This window comes from Triticum aestivum, chromosome 6D (genome assembly GCF_018294505.1).
Source record: "Triticum aestivum cultivar Chinese Spring chromosome 6D, IWGSC CS RefSeq v2.1, whole genome shotgun sequence".
Classification (NCBI taxonomy): domain Eukaryota; kingdom Viridiplantae; phylum Streptophyta; class Magnoliopsida; order Poales; family Poaceae; genus Triticum; species Triticum aestivum.
In genome coordinates, this window is record NC_057811.1 from 154,724,088 (window position 1) to 154,730,517 (window position 6,430).

The following is a 6,430-nucleotide window of genomic DNA, read 5'->3' on the forward strand; positions in this document are numbered from 1 at the left end:
AGCATGCGGACCCTACGGGTTCGAGAACTATGTAGACATGACCGAGACACGTCTCCAGTCAATAACCAATAGCGGAACCTGGATGCTCATATTGGCTCCCACATATTCTACGAAGATCTTTATCGGTCAAACCGCATAACAACATACATTGTTCCCTTTGTCATCGGTATGTTACTTGCCCGAGATTCGATCGTCGGTATCTCAATACCTAGTTCAATCTCGTTACCGGCAAGTCTCTTTACTCGTTCTGTAATACATCATCCCGCAACTAACTCATTAGTTGCAATGCTTGCAAGGCTTAAGTGATGTGCATTACCGAGTGGGCCCAGAGATACCTCTCCGACAATCGGAGTGACAAATCCTAATCTCGAAATACGCCAACCCAACAAGTACCTTCGGAGACACCTATAGAGCACCTTTATAATCACCCAGTTATGTTGTGACGTTTGGTAGCACACAAAGTGTTCCTCCGGTAAACGGGAGTTGCATAATCTCATAGTCATAGGAACATGTATAAGTCATGAAGAAAGCAATAGCAACATACTAAACGATCAAGTGCTAAGCTAACGGAATGGGTCAAATCAATCACATCATTCTCCTAATGATGTCATCCCGTTAATCAAATGACAACTCTTTGTCTATGGCTAGGAAACATAACCATCTTTGATCAACGAGCTAGTCAAGTAGAGGCATACTAGTGACACTCTGTTTGTCTATGTATTCACACATGTATCATGTTTCCGGTTAATACAACTCTAGCATGACTAATAAACATTTATCATGATATAAGGAAATAAATAATAACTTTATTATTGCCTCTAGGGCATATTTTTTTCATATAGTTGATAGCATCAATGCACCAGGTCCACTCACTCGTTCAAGAGCAACACAGCTAGAAAATTTATGTGGGCACTTTGCATTTGTCTCAATATCAGAACCCAAGAAAGTTGCTGAAGCCTTCATGGAACCTGAATGGATTCAAGCTATGCAAGAAGAGCTTCAACAGTTCAAGCTGAACAATGTGTGGGAACTAGTCAAGCGTCCTGACCCTCGCAAGCACAACGTAATAGACACCAAATGGATATATCACAGCAAGCAAGATGAGCATGGTCAAGTCGTCAGAAACAAGGCTCGTCTCGTTGCTCAAGGATACACTCAAGTTGAAGGGATTGACTTCGATGAAACATTTGCTCCTGTGGTAAGGCTTGAAGCCATTCGCATACTACTAGCCTACGTAAATCATCACAACATCCTTCTATATCAAATGGATGTGAAGTGTGCCTTTCTCAACGGCAAGATTGAAGAAGAAGAAGTGTATGTTGCACAACCACCTGGCTTTGAAGATCCAAAACATCTTGATATGGTATACAAGCTTAACAAGGCATTGTATGGCCTCAAACAAGCCCCACGCGCTTGGTATGACACACTCAAGGACTTCCTGAAGAGCAAAGGCTTCAAACCTGGTTCCCTGGATCCCACACTCTTCACGAAGACATATGATAGTGAACTGTTTGTGTGCCAAATATATGTGGATGACATTATCTTCGGCTGCACTAACCAGAAATACAGTGATGAGTTTGGTCACATGATGCAAGAGCAATATCAGATGTCCATGATGGGTCAGCTGAACTTCTTTCTTGGTCTTCAAATTCGTCAGCAAAGCAATGACATCTTCATATCTCAAGAGAAATATCTCAAAGACTGCCTGAAGAAGTTTGGAATGCAAGATTGCAAAGGTTACACGACGCCAATGCCAACCAAAAGTCATCTGGGTCCTGACGCCAATGGTAAAGAGTTCGATGAAAAGGTATACCGCTCCATGATTTGTTCTTTACTTTATTTATGTGCATATAGGCCAGATATAATGCTTAGTGTTTGCATGTGTGCCCGATTCCAAGCGGCACCAAAGGAACCGCATCACTTAGCCGTGAATCGAATTCTTCGATATTTTGCTTACACCCCAACATTAGGATTATGGTATCCAAAGGGCTCAGAGTTTGATCTAGTTGGATTCTCGAATGCTGATTATGCTGGTGACAAAGTGGATCGCAAGTCTACATCAGGCACATGTCACTTTCTCGGACGATCACTTGTCTGTTGGTCTTCAAAGAAGCAGAACTGTGTATCTCTCTCCACTGCTGAATCTGAATACATTGCTGCTGGATCTTGCTGCACTCAGCTTCTATGGATGAAGCAAACACTCAAGGACTATGGCATCCATCTGAAACAAGTACCACTCTACTGTGACAATGAAAGCGCCATCAAGATTGCCAACAACCCAGTTCAGCACTCGAAGACAAAGCACATTGAAATTCGTCATCACTTTCTCAAAGATCATGTCATGAAGGAAGATATTGATATCATTCACGTCAACACTGAAGAGCAATTGGCAGATATCTTCACAAAGCCCTTGGATGAGAAAAGTTTTTGCAAGTTGCGGTGTGAGCTAAATATCTTAGAATCCTCAAATGTCCTGTGATTAGGCACACATCCTAACACTTATGCATGATGATGACTTAGATGTGCAACACACGAAGTAACGTATATCTTCAATCAATGAAGACTTACACTCTAAGTGTGAATACATTAATGCAGAATTTGACTTCGGAGCGCCACGATAATTGTGCGTCGTGTCTGGGTCTAATACTTCCTATACGGTGGGTAACGCCACCACCAAAGTTTTGTTTGGAGTGTTTTCTCTTGGCGTTGCATTTGTTAAGTCTTCGCATTTGATTTATCTTCAACATTGATTTGTCTTCATGATGATCTTCACTTTGTTGATTTGGTCTTACTCTTATATACTTGCGTTCTGTCCTCTACAGCATTCACTTATAGCTATGTCTTCCTTTTGAATCTTTTGGACTAAGTGAATGTGATCGGACCCTAACCTCTCTATGCTTCTTTCTCAAATTCTGTCTATCCCAATCATATGCATTCTATTGAAACCGTCGAATGTCTTCTCTGCGTCCTTGTCAGTAGAAGATACAGAGACAATCATTAAATCTGTTTTAAATGCTTAACCCTTATTGCCTGAAACCCGGAGAAGGCGGAACGACCACCCGACAGTCCAGGCGTGCGTGGGAACATGGAAGAACTTCCAATGTGTTGCATGTTCTCCACGTGTCCTTCAGATGTGAACTGCCAGGGGCACCTGTGTAATTGCGTTGTGCTGTCCCTTTCCTTATAAATACACATCACATCACGATCAAAATCTTTCTTCCATCTGTCCACCTCGCACAAACCCTAGCGCCACCGCTAGCTTTCGACGACGCCGGCGACGAAGCGCTTAGCTGCCGCGACCTCCCCGACGCCGTCCTCACGCCGGCCGCGGACATCGTCTTCTCCGCCGCCGCCGTAGGTGTCCTCTATCGCCAAGTTAGGGCACGCAAGATCGAACTGCTCGGCCTCCTCTCTACTTCATCTAGCAGTTCTTCGTGTGGTAATTAAAACTCACTTTTACTGCCTTTTTGATCCGATTGATTCATCCTTTTTCACCAAAAGTGGTTTCTCTGGCTACATAGTTAGATCTATCCTGTTCTGCATCTCATAATATGCCTAGTATATTCACTTATGCTTCACATATAGTTAGATTCCTCACTTGTACCTATTCTTGGATTCGTACAAATCTGGAACCAACTCCCAACATAAAGTGAATGTCTTTGCACTATGAGGTCAATGTCTTCTAAACTGATTTATCTTCAAAATCTTCTGAGGATGCATATGACCTCTTCCCCTTCCCTCGCATCTCTAATGCTATCACAGGTACATGTCCGTGGGAGAATCCCTTGGTTCTCATAGTCTGCATTCATTTGCAGAATTCTTACAGCATCACATTAACTCTCCCACGGAAGACTTTGACAGCTTTGAAGCCATTCAGTCTGAACTTCATGGCCACAGAAAAGTCTGCAAGGAAGGGCGGCAGGCAGCGCCGTGGGAGGACATCAAGGGATTTGCCACTAGATCTCTATGAGATGTACAAGACTGATGCAGAAGAGGATTACAATCAGCGCAAAACTCAAATCCAGTGGATTCGAAGATATTGGGCCGAACAATGGTTCAAATACAGGTTCACGACCCAGGAGTATGCTGAGAAGAATGCCATCAAGTGTCCTTGGGGTGATATTCTCTTTCAAAATCTTCAACCCAAGAACAGAGTTGAAGCTATTGCTCAGGGTTTCTACCCCTGTATGGTCCGTGGACCACAACCTGCCAATGCCGACCCATCATCATTGCTATGGTGTCGTGATGATAATCTTTTCAAGCGCAACTTTCAGACTGCAAAGGCATCGGCCAAAGAGAACAAGAAATCGCTGGGATTAGAATTCAACCCCGGTCCTTCTGCTCCTCGGGCTGAAGGCACACGCGATGCTGAACCCAATATCATCGGGCCCTTCTACAACCTTGAAGGTCTCATCACGCATATTGTTGTTCAGGGGGCAGCCGTGGATCACTCTGCAGAGGACGCTGACTCTAATGAAGCGCCTGCTCCACCGAAGCCTCAAAGGCAAAAGAAAACCAAGGTTTCAAAGCACTTTGCTGCACCAAGAGCTTCGCGTGTGAAGCCTCTGGCCACTGCTCCTCCTGCACCAAGTGTGCATTCTAAAGATCTCTCTCGCATCTCCAAGTCTGAGAAGAAGAAGAAGCCCATGCAGACTACTGGTCAAGCACTGACCCCAGCTGCAGTTCTGAGGAATGAGCATGAAACCATTGATTTGTCTAGTGACGGCGATCTTGGCGATGATGCTCTCGAGCTGCTGATAAAGAGCAAGCAAGAGGCGGAAATCTTCAACGATCTTCCCCTTTTTGATGTGGACATCCTGAACAAGTTCATTGATGAGTGGTTTGACAGCCCAAACCTCAGTTTTGATGATCTTCAGCTCCCTATTGGCCTCAGTGTCTCCTTCCATGGAGCCATTGCTCCTGAACTGGCTCTAGCTCAGAGGATTGCTGAACTGAAGCACAAAATTGACTATGAAAAGGCTCAGTTCAAGAAGCACATGGCCAAGCTCAATGTGACTGATGTCCAAAACTTCAAGCAAATGATGCATGAGCTCAAGGAGGCGTTTCACAAGAAATGTGACGAAGCTAAAGGTTCTCGAGAGCGCACGAAACACCTCGCTGCCAAATGTGTTCAAGCTTACAATGAAGCCGAGAAGCGCAAGGCACTTGGGCGTCCTGGCATTGACCCCAAGATGGCTGCCAAGAAGAAGAAGCCTACTGTGGCCCCAGCTGAAGCATCCAGGCGGGAAGAACCTCGCATTGTCTTCCCCGCCAGCATGACAGGCGTGAAGCCTAAGGTCCCCACAGTAGCTCCGGAACTCAAGAAAACAAGAACAGCCAAAGCCGAAGCCAGAAAGCGCAAGAACAAGAACACCACTGATGATGGTCCACCAACCAAGAAGAGAAAGACTAAGAAGAAAGATCGGGCTGCTCCCACAGAGCCCCTTGTCGTCGAGCCAATTTTAGTTGCTCGTCCCATGATACGTCTCCAACGTATCTATAATTTTTTTGATTGTTCCATGCTATATTATATTCTGTTTTGGACATTAATGGGCTTTATTATACACTTTTATATTATTTTTGGGACTAACCTATTAACCGGAGGCCCAGCCCAGATTTGTGTTTTTTGCCTATTTCAGAGTTTCGCAGAAAAAGAATATCAAACGGAGTCCAAACGGAATGAAACCTTCGGAAACGTGATTTTCGGAACGAACGTGATCCAGAGGACTTGGACCCTACGTCAAGACATCAACCAGGAAGGCACGAGGTAGGGGGGCGCGCCTACCCCCCCAGGCGCGCCCTCCACCCTCATGGGCCCCACGTTGCTCCACTGACATACTTCTTCCTCCTATATATACCTACGTACCCCCAAACTACCAGATACGGAGCCAAAAACCTAATTCCACCGCCGCAACCTTCTGTACCCGTGAGATCCCATCTTGGGGCCTTTTCCGGAGCTCCGCCGGAGGGGGCATCGATCACGGAGGGCTTCTACTTCAACACCATAGCCTCTCCGATGATGTGTGAGTAGTTTACCTCAGACCTTCGGGTCCATAGTTATTAGCTAGATGGCTTCTTCTCTTTCTTTGGATCTCAATACAAAGTTCTCCATGATTCTTGTTGAAATCTATTCGATGTGATCTTCTTTTGCGGTGTGTTTGTTGAGACCGATGAATTGTGGGTTTATGATCAAGTTTATCTATGAACAATATTTGAGTCTTCTCTAAATTCTTTTATGTATGATTAGTATCTTTGCAAGTCTCTTCGAATTATCAGTTTGGTTTGGCCTACTAGATTGATCTTTCTTGCAATGGGAGAAGTGCTTAGCTTTGGGTTCAATCTTGCGGTGTCCTTTCCCAGTGACAGTAGGGGCAGCAAGGCACGTATTGTATTATTGCCATCGAGGATAACAAGATGGGGTTTATATCAT